Source organism: Callithrix jacchus, chromosome 11 (assembly GCF_049354715.1).
Source record: "Callithrix jacchus isolate 240 chromosome 11, calJac240_pri, whole genome shotgun sequence".
Classification (NCBI taxonomy): domain Eukaryota; kingdom Metazoa; phylum Chordata; class Mammalia; order Primates; family Cebidae; genus Callithrix; species Callithrix jacchus.
This window is the reverse complement of record NC_133512.1, coordinates 326,107-344,943: the sequence shown is the minus strand read 5'-3', so window position 1 is coordinate 344,943 and position 18,837 is coordinate 326,107.

Sequence of the window (18,837 nt, the reverse complement as noted above, 5' to 3'; positions counted from 1 at the left end):
CAGATTATATTTAGAGAAATTTCTCTTTTTTACACTGGGATGCCTAGATAATACTTAGACTATTTTTGATTCGCTTAAATATAGAATTTCGGTATTTTACATGAGAGAGCATATTGAGTTGGTGTATATACTCCAAAAGAAAGTAGAAAAGGGCATTCTATATTTTTTCTGACACATTACCTTCAGTGCAATTTTTCTTTTAACTTTGCGGTGCCTACATAATATTTAGACTTTTTTCGATTCGCTTAAATATAGAATTTTTGTATTTTACATGAGAGAGTATATGGAGTTTGTTTATATACTCCAAAACAGATTAGAATAGGGCATTGTATACTTTTTGTGAGAGATTCTATTCAGAGCAATTTTGTTTTTAACAATGGGGTGCCTAAGATAATATTTAGATATTTCGATTCGGGTAGAATTAGAATTTCTGTATTTTACATGAGAGAGCATATTGAGTTGGTGTATATACTCCAAAACAAAGTAGAAAAGGGCAATGTATATTTTTTCTGACAGATTATATTAAGAACAATTTTGCTTTTAACATTGGGGTGCCTAGATAATATTTAGATTTTTTTCAATTCGCTTAAATATAGAATTTCTATATTTTACATGAGAGTGCAAATGGAGTTGCTGTATATACTCCAATACAGATTAGAAAAAGGCATTGTATATTTTTTCTGACAGATTATATTCAGAGCAATTTTATTTTTAACATTGGGGTGCGTAGATAATATTTAGATTTTTTTTGATTCACGTAAATTTAGAATTGCTGTATTTTATATAAGAGAGCATACTGGGTTGGTGTATATATTCCAAAACAGAGTCGAATAAGGCATTCTATGTTTTTTCTAACAGACCATTTTCAGAGCCAATTTCTTTTAACATTGCGGCGCCAAGATATTATTTAGATATTTTTCAATTCCCGTAAAATTAGAATTTCTGTATTTTACATGAGAGAGCATATGGAGTTGGTGTATATACTCCAAAACAGAGTAGGAAAGGGCATTGTATATTTTTCTCACAGATTATTTTCAGAGAAAGTTTTCCTTCATCATTCCGGTGGCTAGATAATATTTAGATTTTTTTCGAATCGCTTAAATATAGAATTTCTGTATTTTACATGAGGTAGCATACCGAGTTGCTGTATACACTCCAAAACAGGGTAGAATAGGGCATTCTATATTTTTTCTGTCAGATTATATTCAGAGAAATTTTGCTTTTAAAATTGAGGTGCCTAGATAATATTTATATTTTTTTCGATTCGCTTAAATATAGAATTTCTGTATTTTACATGGGAGAGCATATGGAGTTGGTGAATATACGCCAAAACAGAGTAGAATAGGGCATTGTATAATTTTTCTGACAGATAATATTCAGAGCAATTTTGCTTTTAACATTGGGGTGCCTAGATATTACTTAGATTTTTTTCGATTCGCTTAAATATAGTATTTCTGTATTTTACAAGAGAGAGCATATGGAGTTGGTGTATATACTCCAAAACAAAGTAAAATAGGGCATTGTATATTTTTTCTGAGAGAATTTATTCAGAGCAATTTTCTTTTTAACACTGAGGTTCCTAGATAATATTTAGATTTTTTCGATTCAGGTAAAATTAGAATTTCTGTATTTTAAATGAGAGAGCATCCTGAGATGGTGTATATACTCCAAAATAGAGTAGAATAAGGCATTGTATATATTTTCTAACAGACTATATTAAGAGCCATTTTCTTTTAACTTTGGGGCGCCTAGATATTATTTAGATTTTTGTCGATTCGTGTAAAATTAGAATTTCGGTATTTTATATGAGAGAGCATATTGAGCTGGTGTATTTACTACAAAACAGAGTAGAATAGGGCATTGTATATTTTCTCTGACAGATTATATTCAACGCAATTTTTCTTTTAACATTGGGGTGCCTAGATAATTTTTAGATTTTTTTCGATTCGCTTAAATATAGAATTTCTGTATTTTACATGAGAGAGCATATGGAGTTGGTGTATATACTACAAATCACAGAAGTAAAGGGCATTGTATATTTTTTCTGACAGATTATATTCAGAGCAATTTTCTTTTAACATTGGGGTGCCTTGATAATATTTAAATTTATTTCAATTCACTTAAATATAGATTTTCTCTATTTTACTTGAGAGAGCATATGGAGTTGGTGTATATACTCCAAAACAGAGTAGAATAGGGCTTGTATATTTTTTCTGACAGATTTTATTCAGAGCAATTTTCTTTTTAACACTGAGGTGCCTAGATAATATTTAGATTTTTTTGATTCGCTTAAATGTAGAATTTCTGTATTTTACATGAGAGAGCATATGGAGTTGGTGTATATACTACAAATCACCGAAGTAAAGGGCATTGTATATTTTTTCTGACAGATTATATTCAGAGAAATTTTATTTTAACATTGGGGTGCCTAGATAATATTTAATTTTTTTCGATTCATTTAAATATAGAATTTCTCTATTTTACTTGAGAGAGCATATGGAGTTGGTGTATATACTCCAAAACAGAGTAGAATAGGGCATTGTATATTTTTTCTGACAGATTATATTCAGAGCTATTTTCTTTTTAAAACTGAGGTGCCTAGATAATATTTAGATTTTTTCGATTCAGGTAAAATTAGAATTTCTGTATTTTAAATGAGAGAGCATCCTGAGATGGTGTATATACTCCAAAATAGAGTAGAATAAGGCATTGTATATTTTTTCTAACAGACTATATTAAGAGCCATTTTCTTTTAACTTTGGGGCGCCTAGATATTATTTAGATTTTTGTCTATTTGTGTAAAATTAGAATTTCGGTATTTTATATGAGAGAGCATATTGAGTTGGTGTATTTACTACAAAACAGAGTAGAAAAGAGGATTGTATATTTTTTCTGACAGATTATATTCAGAGCAATTTTGCTTTTAACATTGGGGTGCCTAGATAATATTTAGATTTTTTCGATTCAGGTAGAATTAGAATTTCTGTATTTTACATGACAGAGAATATTGAGTTGGTGTTTTACTACAAAACAGAGTAGAAAAGAGCATTGTATATTTTTTCGGACAGATTATATTCAGAGCAATTTTGCTTTTAACATTGGGGTGCCTACATAATTAGATTTTTTTGATTTGGGTAAAATTAGAATTTCGGTATTTTACATGAGAGAGCATATTCAGTTTGTGTATATGCTACATAACAGAGTAGAATAGGGCACTGTATATTTTTTCTGACAAATTTTATTCAGAGCAATTTTGCTTTTAACATTGGGGTGCCTAGTTAATATTTAGATTTTTTTCGATTCGCTTAAATATAGAATTTCTGTATTTTACATGAGAGAGCGTATAAAGTTGGTGTATATACTCCAAAGCAGAGTAGAATAGGGCATTGTATATTTACTTTTTCTGCCAGATCATATTCAGAGCTATTTTTTTGTGTGTCTTTTTTTTGTTTTAATTTTTTATTGGATTTTAGGTTTTGGGGTACATGAGCATAGCATGCAAGACAGTTGCATAGGTACACACATGGCAGTGTGCTTTGCTTTTCTTCTCCCCTTCACCCACATTTGGCATTTCTCCCCAGGCTATCCCTCCCCACCTCCCCCTCCCACTGCCCCTCCCCTTTTCCCCCCAATAGACCCCAGTGTTTAGTACTCCCTTTTCTGTGTCCATGTGTTCTCATTTTTCATCACCCACCTCTGAGTGAGAATATGTGGTGTTTCATTTCTTGTTCTTGTGTCAGTTTGCTGAGGATGATGTTCTCCAGATTCAACCATGTCCCTACAAACGACACAAACTCATTATTTCTGATTGCTGCATAATATTCCATGGTGTATATGTGCCACATTTTTCCAATCCAGTCTATTATCAATGGGCATTTGGGTTGATTCCAGGTCTTTGCTATTGTAAACAGTGCTGCAATGAACATTCGTGTACATGTGTCCTTATAGTAGAACGATTTATAGTCTTTTGGATATATACCCAGTAATGGGATTGCTGGGTCAAATGGAATTTCTATTTCTAAGGCCTTGAGGAATCGCCACACTGTCTTCCACAATGGTTGATCTAATTTACACTCCCACCAACAGTGTAGAAGTGTTCCTTTTTCTCCACATCCTCTCCAGCATCTGTTGTCTCCAGATTTTTTAATGATCGCCATTCTAACTGGCGTGAGATGGTATCTCAATGTGGTTTTGATTTGCATCTCTCTGATGACCAGTGACGATGAGCATTTTTTCATATGATTGTTGGCCTCATATATGTCTTCTTTCGTAAAGTGTCTGTTCATATCCTTTGCCCACTTTTGAATGGGCTTGTATGTTTTTTTCCTGTAAATCTGTTTGAGTTCTTTGTAAATTCTGGATATCAGCCCTTTGTCAGATGGTAGACTGCGAAAATTCTTTCCCATTCTGTTGGTTGCCGATCCACTCTAGTGACTGTTTCTTTTGCCGTGCAGAAGCTGTGGAGTTTCATTAGGTCCCATTTGTCTATTTTGGCTTTTGTTGCCAATGCTTTTGGTGTTTTGTTCATAAAGTTCTTGCCTATTCCTATGTCCTGGATAGTTTTGCCTAGATTTCCTTCTAGGGTTTTTATGGTGCCAAGTCTTATGTTTAAGTCTTTAATCCATCTGGAGTTAATTTTAGTGTAAGGTGTCAGGAAGGGGTCCAGTTTCTGCTTTCTGCACATGGCTAGCCAGTTTTCCCAACACCATTTGTTAAACATGGATTCCTTTCCCCATTGCTTGTTTTTGTCAGGTTTATCAAAGATTGTATAGTTGTATGTATGTTGTGTTGCCTCCGGTGCCTCTGTTTTGTTCCATTGGTCTATATCTCTGTTTTGGTACCAGTACCATGCTGTTTTGATTACTGTAGCCTTGTAGTATAGTTTGAAATCCGGTAGTGTGATGCCCCCCGCTGTGTTCTTTTTGCTTAGAATTGACTTGGCTATGCAGGCATCTTTTGGTTCCATATGAAGTTCATGGTGGTTTTTTCCAGTTCTGTGAAGAAAGTCAGTGGTAGCTTGATGGGGATAGCGTTGATTCTGTAAATTACTTCGGGCGGTATAGCCATTTTCACGATATTAATTCTTCCTAACCATGAACATGAAATGTTTCTCCATCTGTTTGTGTCCTCTCTGATTTCGTTGAGAAGTGGTTTGTAGTTCTCCTTGTAGAGGTCTCTTACGTTCCTTGTGAGTTGTATTCCAAGGTATTTTATTCTTTTTGTAGCAATTGCGAATGGCAGTTCGCTCTTGATTTGGCTTTTTTTTAGTCTGTTGTTGGTGTAGACGAATGCTTGTGATTTTTGCACATTGATTTTATATCCTGAGACTTTGCTGAAGTTGCTTATCAGTTTCAGGAGTTTTTGGGCTGAGGCGATGGGGTCTTCTAGGTATACTATCATGTCGTCTGCAAATAGAGACAATTTGGCTTCCACCTTTCCTATTTGAATACCCTTTATTTCTTTTTCTTGCCTGATTGCTCTGGCTAGAACTTCCAGTACTATATTGAATAGGAGTGGTGAGAGAGGACATCCTTGTCTAGTGCCAGATTTTAAAGGGAATGCTTCCAGTTTTTGCCCGTTCAGTATGATATTGGCTGTTGGTTTGTCATAAATACCTTTTATTACTTTGAGATACGTTCCATCGATACCGAGTTTATTGAGGGTTTTTAGCATAAAGGGCTGTTGAATTTTGTCAAATGCCTTCTCTGCGTCGATTGAGATAATCATGTGGTTTTTGTTTTTGGTTCTGTCTATGTGGTGAATTACGTTGATAGACTTGCGTATGTTGAACCAGCCTTGCATCCCCGGGATGAATCCTACTTGATCATGATGAATAAGTTTTTTGATTTGCTGTTGCAATCAGCTTGCCAATATTTTATTGAAGATTTTTGCATCTATGTTCATCATGGATATTGGCCTGAAGTTTTCTTTTCTCGTTGGGTCTCTGCTGGGTTTCGGTATGAGGATGATGTTGGTCTCATAAAATGATTTGGGAAGGATTCCCTCTTTTTGGATTGTTTGAAATAGTTTTAGAAGGAATGGTACCAGCTCCTCCTTGTGTGTCTGGTAGAATTCGGCTGTGAACCCGTCTGGACCTGGGCTTTTTTTTGTGTGGTAGGCTGTTAATTGGTGCCTCAACTTCAGACCTTGTTATTGGTCTATTCATAGTTTCAGCTTCCTCCTGGTTTAGGCTTGGGAGGACACAGGAGTCCAGGAATTTATCCATTTCTTCCAGGTTTACTAGTTTATGCGCATAGAGTTGTTTGTAATATTCTCTGATGATGGTTTGAATTTCTGTAAAATCTGTGGTGATTTCCCCTATATCATTTTTTATTGCATCTATTTGGTTGTTCTCTCTTTTATTTTTAATCAATCTGGCTAGTGGTCTGTCTATTTAGTTGATTTCAAAAAACAGCTCTTGGATTTATTGATTTTTTGAAGGGTTTTTCGTGTCTCAATCTTCTCCAGCTCAGCTCTGATCTTAGTTATTTCTTGTCTCCTGCTGGGTTTTGAGTTTTTTTGATCTTGCTCCTCTAGCTCTTTCAATTTTGACGATAGGGTGTCAATTTTGGATCTCTCCATTCTCCTCATATGGGCACTTATTGCTATATAGTTTCCTCTAGAGACTGCTTTAAATGTGTCCCAGAGGTTCTGGCACGTTGTGTCTTCGTTTTCAGTGGTTTCGAAGAACTTCTTTATTTCTGCCTTCATTTCGTTGTTTACCCAGTCAACATTCAAGAGCCAGTTGTTCAGTTTCCATGAAGCTGTGCGGTTCTAGGTCGGTTTCTGAATTCTGAGTTCTAACTAGATTGCACCATGGTGTGAGATGCTGTTTGTTATGATTTCAGTTGTTTTGCATTTGTTGAGCAGTGCTTTACTTCCAATTATGTGGTCAATTTTAGAGTAGGTGTGATGTGGTGCTGAGAAGAATGTGTATTCTGTGGATTTGGGGTGGAGAGTTCTGTAAATGTCTATCAGGTTTGCTTGCTCCAGGTCTGAGTTCAAGCCCTGGATATCCTTGTTGATTTTCTGTCTGGTTGATCTGTCTAGTATTGACAGTGGAGTGTTAAAGTCTCCCACTATTATTGTGTGGGAGTCTAAGTCCTTTTGTAAGTCATTAAGAACTTGCCTTATGTATCTGGGTGCTCCTGTATTGGGTCCATATATGTTTAGGATCGTTAGCTCTTCTTGATGTATCGATCCTTTTACCATTATGTAATGGCCTTCTTTGTCTCCTTTGATCTTTGTTGCTTTAAAGTCTATTTTATCAGAGATGAGAATTGCAACTCCTGCTTTTTTTTGCTTTCCATTAGCTTGGTAAATCTTCCTCCATCCCTTTATTTTGAGCCTTTGTGTATCCTTGCATGTGAGATGGGTTTCCTGGATACAGCACACTGATGGGTTTTGGATTTTTATCCAATTTGCCAGTCTGTGTCTTTTGATTGGTGCATTTATTCCATTTACATTTAGGGTTAATATTGTTATGTGTGAATTTGATACTGCCATTTTGATGCTAAGTGGCCGTTTTGCCTGTTAGTTGTTGTAGATTCTTCATTACGTTGAAGCTCTTTAGCATTCAGTGTGATTTTGGAATGGCTGGTACTGGTTGATCCTTTCTATGTGTAGTGCCTCTTTTAGGAGCTCTTGTAAAGCAGGCCTGGTGGTGACAAAATCTCTGAGTACTTGCTTGTTCACAAAGGATTTTATTTTTCTTTCACTTCTGAAGCTCAGTTTGGCTGGATATGAAATTCTGGGTTGAAAGTTCTTTTCTTTAAGAATGTTGAATATTGGCCCCCACTCTCTTCTGGCTTGTAGTGTTTCTGCCGAGAGATCTGCTGTGAGTCTGATGGGCTTCCCTTTGTGGGTGACCCGACCTTTCTCTCTGGCTGCCCTTAGTATTCTCTCCTTTATTTCAACCCTGTTGAATCTGACGATTATGTGCCTTGGGGTTGCTCTTCTTGCGGAATATCTTTGTGGTGTTCTCTGTATTTCCTGCAATTGAGTGTTGGCCTGTCTTGCTAGGTGGGGGAAATTTTCCTGGATGATGTCCTGAAGAGTGTTTTCCAGCTTGGATTCATTCTCTTCGTCCTCTTCTGGTACACCTATCAAACGTAGGTTAGGTCTTTTCACATAGTCCCACATTTCTTGGAGACTTTGTTCATTCCTTTTTGCGCTTTTTTCTCTGATCTTGGTTTCTCGTTTTATTTCATTGAGTTGGTCTTCGACTTCAGATATTCTTTCTTCTGCTTGGTCAATTCGGCTATTGAAACTTGTGTTTGCTTCGCCCCGGTTTCCGACTTCGCCAGGCAGACCTACTGCCTGGCGTCCCGTGTCTCTTTATACTTGGGAGTTTCCCTGTTCTGTGGGCAACAAAGATCAGTCTGGAAATGCAGCACTGACTCACCGTTTGCGGATTCAACTCGGGCTCCAATCCTGGGTTGTTCTCACAGCACCATCTTGAGTCCCCTCTCGCAATTTTGTTTTTAACATTGGGGTGCCTAGATAATATTTAGATTATTTCGTTTCGGGTAGAATTTAATTTCTGTATTTTTTATGAGAGAGAATATGCAGTTGGTGTATATACTTTAAAACAGAGTAGAATAGGGCATTGTATATTTTTTCTGAGAGATTATATTCAGAGCAATTTTGCTTTTAACATTGGGGTGCCTAGATAATATTTAGGTTTATTCTATTCCGGTGGAATTCGAATTTCTGTATTTTACATGACAGAGCATATTGAGTTGGTCTTCATACTACAAAACAGAGTAAAATAGGGCCTTGTATATTTTTTCTGACAGATTATATTCAGAGCAATTTTGCGTTTAACAATGGGGTGCGTAGAAAATATTTAAATATTTTCGATTCGAGTAAAATTAGAATTTCTGTATTTTACATGAGAGAGCATATGGAGTTGTTGTATATACTCGAAAACAGTAGAATAGGGCATTGTTCATTTTTTCTGTCAGATTATATTCAAAGCAATTTTGTTTTTAACATTGAGGTGCCTAGATAATATTTAGATTTTTTTGATTCGGGTAAAATTAGAATTTCTCTATTTTACATGAGAGAGCATCCTGAATTGGTGTATATACCCCAAAACAAAGTAGAATAGGGCATTGTATAATTTTTCTGACAGATTATATTCAGAGCAATTTTGTTTTTAACATTGGGGTGCCTAGATAATATTTAGATTTTTTTCAATACATGTAAAATTAAAATTTCTGTATTTTACATGAGAGAGCATACTGAGTTGGTGTATATATTCCAAAACCGAGTAGAATAAGGCATTGTATATTTTTTCTAACAGACTATATTCTGAGCGATTTTCTTTTAACTTTGGGGCGCCTAGATATTATTTAGATTTTTTTCGATTCACGTAAAATTAAAATTTTTGCATTTTACATGAGAGAGCCTATTGAGTTGGTGTATATACTCCAAAACAAAGTAGAAAATGGCATTGTATATTTCTTCTGACAGATTATATTCAGAGCAATTCTGCTTTTAACATTGGGGTGCCTGGATAATATTTAGATATTTTTCGATTTGCTTAAATATAGAATTTCTGTATTTTACATGACAGAGCATACTAAGTTGTTGTATATACTCCAGAACAGAGTAGAATAAGGCATTCAATATTATTTCTGACAGATTATTTTCAGAGCAATTTTGTTTTTATCATTGGGGTGCCTAGATTATATGTAGATATTTTTCGATTAACTTAAATATAGAATTTCTGTATTTTACATCAGAGAGCATATGGAGTTGGTGTATACACTCCAAAACAGAGTAGAATAGGGCATTGTATATTTTTTATGACAGATTATATTCAGAGCAGTTTTGTTTTTAATATTGGTGTGCCTAGATTAAATTTAGATTTTGTCGTTTCGGGAAAAATTAGAATTTCGGTATTTTACATGAGAGAGCATACTGAGTTGGTGTATATACTCCAAAACAGAGTAGAATAAGGCATTGTATATTTTCTCTAACAGACAACATTCAGAGACAATTTCTTTTAATTTTGGGGCACCTAGATATTTGTTAGATTTTTTTCGATTCGCTTAAATTAGAATTTCGGTTTTTTAAGTTTGAGAGATTATGGAGTTGGTGTATATACTCCAAAACAGAGTAGAATAAGGCATTGTATATATTCTCTAACAGACTATATTCAGAGCCAGTTTCTTTTAAATTTGGGGCTCCTAGATATTATTTAGGTTTCTTTTGATTTGGGTAAAAGTAGAATTTTGGTTTTTTACAAGAGAGAGCATATTGAGTTGGTGTATATAATTTAAAACCGAGTAGAAAAGGGCATTGTATATTTTTTCTGAACAGATTATATTCAGAGCAATTTTGATTTTAACATTCGGGTGCCTAGATAATATTTAGATTTTTTTCGATTCACGTAAATATAGAATTTCGGTATTTTACATGAGAGAGCACACTGAGTTGGCGTATATACTCCAAAACAGGGTAGAATATGGCATTGTATATTTTTTCTGACAGATTATATTCAGAGCCATTTTGCTTTTAACATTGGGGTGTCTAGATCATATTTAGATTATTGTCGATTCCCTTAAATATAGAATTTTTCTGTTTTACATGGAGAGAGCATATGGAGTTGGTGTATATACTACAAAACAGTAGAATAAAGCATTTTATATTTTTTCTGACAAATTATATTCAGAGAAATTTTGTTTTTAACATTGGTTTGCCTAGATAATATTTAGAATTTTTCGATTCGGGTAAAATTAGAATTTATGTATTTTACATGAGAGAGCATACTGAGTTGGTGTATATACTCCAAAACAGAGTAGAATAAGGCATTTTATATTTTTTATAACAGACTATATTCAGAGCAATTTTCTTTTAACTTTGGGGTGCCTAGATATTATGGAGATTTTTTTCGATTTCTGTAAAATTAGAATTTCGGTATTTTACATGAGAGAGCATATTGAGTTGGTGTATATAATCCAAAACAGAATAGAAAATGGAATTGTATATTTTTTTAGACAGACTATATTCAGAGCAATTTTGCTTTTAACATTGGGGTGCCTAGGTTATATTTAGATATTTTTCGATTCGCTTTAATATAGAATTTCTGTATTTTACATGAGAGAGCATATGGAGTTGGTGTATATACTCCAAAACAAAGTAGAAAGGGCATTGAATATTTTTTCTGACAGATTATATTCAGATAAATTTTGTTTTTAACATTGGGTTGCCTAATTTATATGTAGATTTTTTTCGATTTGCTTCAATATAGAATTTCTGTATTTTACATGAGAGAGCATATGGAGTTGGTGTATATACTACAAAACAGAGTAGAATAGGGCATTTTATATTTTTTCTGACAGATTATATTCAGAGCAGTTTTGTTTTTAACATTGGGATGCCTAGATAATACTTAGATTTTGTCGATTCGTGTAAAATTAGAATTTTGGTATTTTAGATGAGAGAGCATACTGAGTTAATGTATATACTCCAAAGCAGAGTAGTATAAGGCTTTGTATATTTTTTCTAACCGACTATATTCAGAGCCATTGTCCATTAACTTTGGCGAACCTAGATATTATTTAGATTTTTTTCGGTCCGCCTAAAATTAGAATTTCAGTATTATACATGAGAGAGCATACTGAGTTGGTGTATATACTAAAAAAAAGAGTAGAATAAGGCATTGTATATTTTTTCTAACATACTATATTTCGAGCCATTTTCTTTTACTTTTGGGGCGCCTAGATATTATTTAGGTTTTTTTCGATTCGCGTAAAATTAGAATTTCTGCATTTTACTTGAGAGAGCCTATTGAGTTGGTGTATAATCCAAAACAGAGTAGAAAACAGCATTGTATATTTCTTCTGACAGATTATATTCAGAGCAATTCTGCTTTTAACATTGGGGTGCCTGGATAATATTTAGAATTTTTTCAATTCGCTTAAATATAGAATTTCTGTATTTTACATGACAGAGCATACTGAGTTGGTGTATATACTCCAAAACAGAGTAGAATAAGGCATTGTATATTATTTCTGACATATTATACTCAGAGCAATTTTGTTTTTAACATTAGGGTGCCTAGATTATATGTAGATTTTTTTGATTCGCTTAAATATAGAATTTCTGTATTTTACATCAGAGAGCATATGGAGTTGGTGTATACACTCCAAAACAGAGTAGAATAGGGCATTGTATATTTTTTCTGACAGATAATATTCAGAGCAATTTTGTTTTTAATATTGGTGTGCCTAGATTAAATTTAGATTTGGTCATTTAGTGTAAAATTAGAATTTCAGTATTTTACATGAGAGAGCATACTGAGTTGGTGTATATACTCCAAAACAGAGTAGAATAAGGCATTGTATATTTTCTCTAACAGACTACATTCAGAGCCAATTTCTTTTAACTTTAAGGTGCCTAGATATTATTTAGATTTTTTTCGATTTGCATAAAATTAGAATTTCGGTTTTTTACGTGAGAGAGCATATGGAGTTGGTGTATATACTCCAAAACAGAGTAGAATAAGGCATTGTATATTTTCTCTAAAAGACTATATTCAGAGCCAGTTTCTTTTAAATTTGGGGCTCCTAGATATTATTTAGATTTCTTTTGATTCGGGTAAAAGTAGAATTTCGGTTTTTTACAAGAGAGAGCATATTGAGTTGGTGTATATAATCCAAAACAGAGTAGAAAAGGGCATTGTATATTTTTTCTGAACAGATTATATTCAGAGCAATTTTGATTTTAACATTCGGGTGCCTAGATAATATTTAGATTTTTTTCGATTCACGTAAATTTAGAATTTCGGTATTTTACATGAGAGAGCACACTGAGTTGGCGGATATACTCCAAAACAGGGTAGAATAAGGCATTGTATTTTTTGTTTAACAGACTATATTCCGAGCCATTTTCTTTTAACTTTGGGGCGCCTGGATATTATTTAGATTTTTTTCGATTTGTGTAAAATTAGAATTTCGGTATTTTACATGATAGAGCATATGGAGTTGGTGTATATACTCCAAAACAGAGTAGAATAGGGCATTGTATATTTTTTCTGACAGATTATATTCAGAGCAATTTTGTTTTTAACATTGGGGTGCCTAGATAATATTTAGATTTTTTTCAATTCACGTAAATTTAGAATTTCGGTATTTTACATGAGAGAGCATCCTGAGTTGGTGTATATACTCCAAAACCGAGTAGAATAAGGCATTGTCTATTTTTTCTAACATACTATATTCCGAGACATTTTCTTTTAACATTGCGGTGCCTAGTATTATTTAGATTTTTTTCGATTCGCGTAAAATTAGAATTTCTGCATTTAACATGAGAGAGCCTATTGAGTTGGTGTATATTCTCCAAAACAGAGTAGAAAAGGGCATTGTATACTACTTCTGACAGATTATATTCAGAGCAATTCTGCTTTCAACATTGGGTGCGTGGATAATTTTTAGATTTTTTTCGATTCGCTTAAATATAGAATTTCTGTATTTTACATGACAGAGCATGCTGAGTTGGTGTAAATACTCGAAAACAGAGTAGAATAAGGCATTGAATATTTTTTCTGACAGATTAGATTCAGAGCAATTTTGTTTTTAACAATGGGGTGCCTCGATTATATGTACATTTCTTTCGATTTGCTTAAAGTTAGAATTTCTGTATTTTACATGAGAGAGCATACGGAGTTAGCGTATATACTCCAAAACAGAGTACAATAGTGCATTGTATATTTTTTCTGACAGATTATATTCAGAGCAATTTTGTTTTTAACATTGGGGTTCCTAGGTAATATTTAGATTTTGTCGATTTGGGTAAAATTAGAATTTCGGTGTTTTACATGAGAGAACATACTGAGTTGGTGTATATACTCCAAAACAGAGTAGAATAAGGCATTGTATATTTTTTCTGACAGATTATATTCAGAGCAATTTTGCTTTTAATATTGGGGAGCCTAGAGTATATTTAGATTTTTTTTCAATTCGCCTCAATATAGAATTTCTTTATTTTACATGAGAGAGCATATAGAGTTGCTGTATATACTAAAAACAATGTAGAATAGGGCATTGTATATTTTTTCTAACAGATTATATTCAGAGCAATTTTGTTTTTAACATTGGGGTGCCTAGAAAACATTTAGATTTATTAGATTCGGGTAAAATTCGAATTTCTGTATTTTACATGAGAGAGCATACTGAGTTGGTGTATATACTCCAAAACAGAGTAGAATAAGGCATTGTATATTTTCTCTAACAGGCTATATTCAGAGCCAGTTCCTTTTAACTTTGGGGCGCCTAGATATTATTTAGATTTTTTTCGATTCACGTAAAATTAGAATATCATTTTTATACGTGAGAGAGCATATTGAGTTGGTGTATATAATCCAAAACAGAATAGAAAAGGGAATTGTATATTTTTTCTGAACAGATTATATTCAGAGCAATTTTGCTTTTAACATTCGTGTGCCTAGATAATATTTAGATTTTTTTCGATTCACGTAGAATTAGAATTTCGGTATTTTACATGAGAGAGCACACTGAGTTGGTGTATATACTCTAAAACAGGGTAAAATAAGGCATTGTATATTTTTTTTGACAGATTATATTCACAGCAATATTGCTTTTAACATTGGGGTGCCTAGATAATATTTAGATTATTTTCGATTCGCTTAAATATAGAATTTCTGTATTTTACATAAGAGAGCATATGGAGTTTGTGTCTATACCCTAAAACAGACTAGAAAAGGGCATTGTATATTTTTTCTGACAGTTTATATTCAGATTAATTTTGCTTTTACCATTCGGGTGCATAAATAATATTTAGATTTTTTTCGATTCACGTTAGAATTTTGTATTTTACATGAAAGAGCATACTGAGTTGGTGTATATACCCCAAAACACAGTAGAAAAGGGCATTGAATATATTTTCTGACAGATTATATTCAGAGCAGTTTTGTTTTTAACATTGGGGTGCCTAGATAATATTTAGATTTGGTTGATTCGGGTAAAATTAGAATTTTGGTATTTTACATGAGAGAGCATACTGAGTTGGTGTATATACTCCAAAACATAGTAGAATAAGGCATTGTATATTTTGTCTAACAGACTATATTCCGAGCCATTTTTTTTTAAATTTGCGGTGCCTAGATATTATTTAGATTTTTTTCGATTCACGTAAAATTAGAATTTCGGTATTTTACATGAGAGAGCATACTGAGTTGGTGTATATACTCCAAAACCGAGTATAATAAGGCATTGTATATTTTTTCTAACAGACTATATTCAGAGCCATTCTCTTGTAACTTTGGGGCGCCTCGATATTACTTAGATTTATTTCAATTCACGTAAAATTAGAATTCTTGCATTTTACATGAGAGATCCTATTGAGTGGTGTATATAATCCAAAAAAGAGTAGAAAAGGGCATTGTATATTTCTTCTGACAGATTATATTCAGAGAAATATTGCTTTAAACATTGGGGGGCCTAGATTATCTTTAGATATTTTTCGATTCACTTAAATATAGAATTTCTGGATTTTACATGAGGGAGAATATGGAGTTGGTGTATACACTCCAAAACAGAGTAGAAAAGGGAATTGAATATTTTTTATGACAGACTATATTCAGAGCAATTTTGTTTTAAACATTGGGGTGCCTAGATTATATTTAGATTTTTTCGATTCCGGTAAAATTAGAATTTCTGTATTTTACATGAGAGAGCATACTGAGTTGGTGTATATACTACAAAACAGAGTAGAATAAGGAATTGTATATTTTCTCTAACAGACTATATTCAGAGCCATTTTTTTTTAACTTTGGGGTGCCTAGATAATATTTAGATTTTTTTCGATTGACGTAAAATTAGAATTTCTGTATTTCACATGAGGGAGCATATTGAGTTGGTGTATATACTCCAAAACAGAGTAGAAAAGGGCATTGTGTATTTTTTCTGACAGTTTATATTCAGAGCAGTTTTGCTTTTACCATTCGGGTGCCTAAACAATATTTAGATTTTTTTCGATTCACGTTAGAATTTCGGTATTTTACATGAGAGAGCATACTGTGTTGGTGTATATACTCCAAAACAGAGTACAATAACGCATTGTATATTTTCTCTATCAGAATACAGTTAGAGCCAGTTTCTTTTAACTTTGGGGCGCCTGGATATTATTTAGATTCTTTTCGATTCGCGTAAAATTAGAATTTCAGTTTTTTACGTGAGAGAGCATATGGAGTTGGTTTATATACTCCAAAACGAAGTAGAATAAGGCATTGTATATTTTTTCTAACAGACTATATTCAGAGCCATTTTCTTTTAACTTTGGGGCGCCTAGATATTATTTAGATTTATTTCGATTCACTTAAAATCAGAATTTCTGCATTTTACATTAGAGAGCATATTGAGTTGGTGTATATACTTCAAAACAGAGGAGAATAAGGCATTGTATATTTTTTCTGATAGAATTTATTCAGAGCAATTTTGTTTTTAACGTTGGGGTGCGTAGATAATATTTAGATTTTTTTTGATTCGCTTAAATATAGGATTTCTGTATTTTACATGAGAGAGCATATGGAATTTGTGTATATACTTCAAAACAGAGTAGAATAGGGCATTGTATATTTTTTCTGAGAGATTATATTCAGAGCAATTTTGTTTTTAACATTTGGGTGCCTAGATAATATTTAGATTTTGTCGATTCGGGTAAAAATAAAATTTCGGTATTTTACATGAAACAGCATACTGAGTTGGTGTATATACTCCAAAACAGAGTAGAATAAGGCATTGTATATTTTTTCTAACAGACTATATTCAGAGCCATTTTCGCTTAAATTTGGGGCACCTAGATATTATTTAGATTTTTTTCGATTTGCGTAAAATTAGAATTTCGGTATTTTACATGAGAGGGCATACTGAGTTGGTGTATATACTCCAAAGCAGAGTAGAATAAGGTATTGTATATTTTTTCTAAGAGAATATATTCAGAGCCATTTTCTTTTAACTTTGGGGCGCCTGGATATTATTTAGATTTTTTTCGATTCCTGTAAAATTAGAATTTCGGTATTTTACATGAGAGAGCATATGGAGTTGGTGTATATACTCCAAAGCAGGGTAGAATAGGGCATTGTATATTTTTTCTGACAGATTATATTCAGAGCAATTTTGTTTTTAACATTGGGGTGCCTAGATAATATTTAGATTTTGTTGATACGGGTAAAATTAGAATTTTGGTATTTTATATGAGAGAGCATACTGAGTTGATGTATATACTTCAAAACAGAGTACAATAAGGCATTGTATATTTTTTCTGAGAGATTATATTCAGAGGAATTTTGCTTTTAACATTGGGGTGCCTAGATTATATTTAGATATTATTCGATTCGCTTTAATATAGAATTTCTGTATTTTACATGAGAGAACATATGGAGTTGGTGTATATACTCCAAAACAAAGTAGAAAAGGGCATTGAATATTTTTTCTGACACACTATATTCAGAGCAAGTTTGTTTTTAACATTGGGGTGCCTAGTTTATATGTAGAGTTTTTTCGATTCGCTTAAATATATAATTTCTGTATTTTACATGAGAGAGCATATGGAGTTGGTGTCCATACTCCAAACCAGAGTAGAATAGGGCATTGTATATTTTCTCTGACAGATTATATTCAGAGCAATTTTGTTTTTAACATTAAGGTGCCTAGATAATATTTAGATTTTGTCGATTCGGGTAAAATTAGAATTTTGGTATTTTAAATGAGAGAGAATACTGAGTTGGTGTAGATACTCCAAAACGAAGTAGAATACGGCATTGTATATTTTTTCTAACAAAATATATTCAGAGCCATTTTCTTTTAACTTTGGTGCGCCTAGATATTATTTAGATTTATTTCGGTTCATGTAAAATTAGAATTTCAGTATTTTACATGAGAGAGCATTTTGAGTTGGTGTATATACTGCAAAACAGAGTAGAATAGGGCATTGTATATTTTTTCTAACAGAATATATTCAGAGCCATTTTCTTTTAACTTTGGGGCGCCTAGATATTATTTAGAGTTTTTTCGATTCATGTAAATTTAGAATTTCGGTATTTTACATGATAGAGCAAATGGAGTTGGTGTATATACATCAAAACAGAGTAGAATAGGGCATTGTATATTTTTTTCTGACAGATTATATTCAGAGAAATTTAGTTTTTAACACTGGGGTGCCTAGATAATATTTAGATTTTGTCGATATTGGTAAAATTAGAATTTTGGTATTTTACATGAGAAAGCATACTGAGTTGGTGTATATACTCCAAAACGAAGTAGAATAAGGCATTGTATATTTTTTCTAACAGACTATATTCAGAGCCATTTTCTTTTAACTTTGGGGCACCTAGATATTATTTAGATTTATTTCAGTTCACTTAAAATGAGAATTTCTGCATTTTACATGAGAGAGCCTATTGAGTTGGTGTATATACTTCAAAACAGAGAAGAATAAGGCATTGTATATTTTTTCTGATAGATTATATTCAGAGAAATTTTGTTTTTAACACTGGGGTGCCTAGATAATATTTAGATTTTTTTCGATTCGCTTAAATATAGGATTTCTGTATTTTACATGAGAGAGCATATGGAGTTGGTGTATATACTTCAAAACAGAGTGGAATAGGGCATTGTACATTTTTTCTGAGAGATTATATTCAGAGCAATTTTGTTTTTAACATTTGGGTGCCTAGATAATATTTAGATTTTGTCGATTTGGGTAAAATTAAAATTTCGGTATTTTACATGAAACAGCATACTGAGTTGGTGTATATACTCCAAAACAGAGTAGAATAAGGTATTGTATTTGTTTTCTAACAGACTA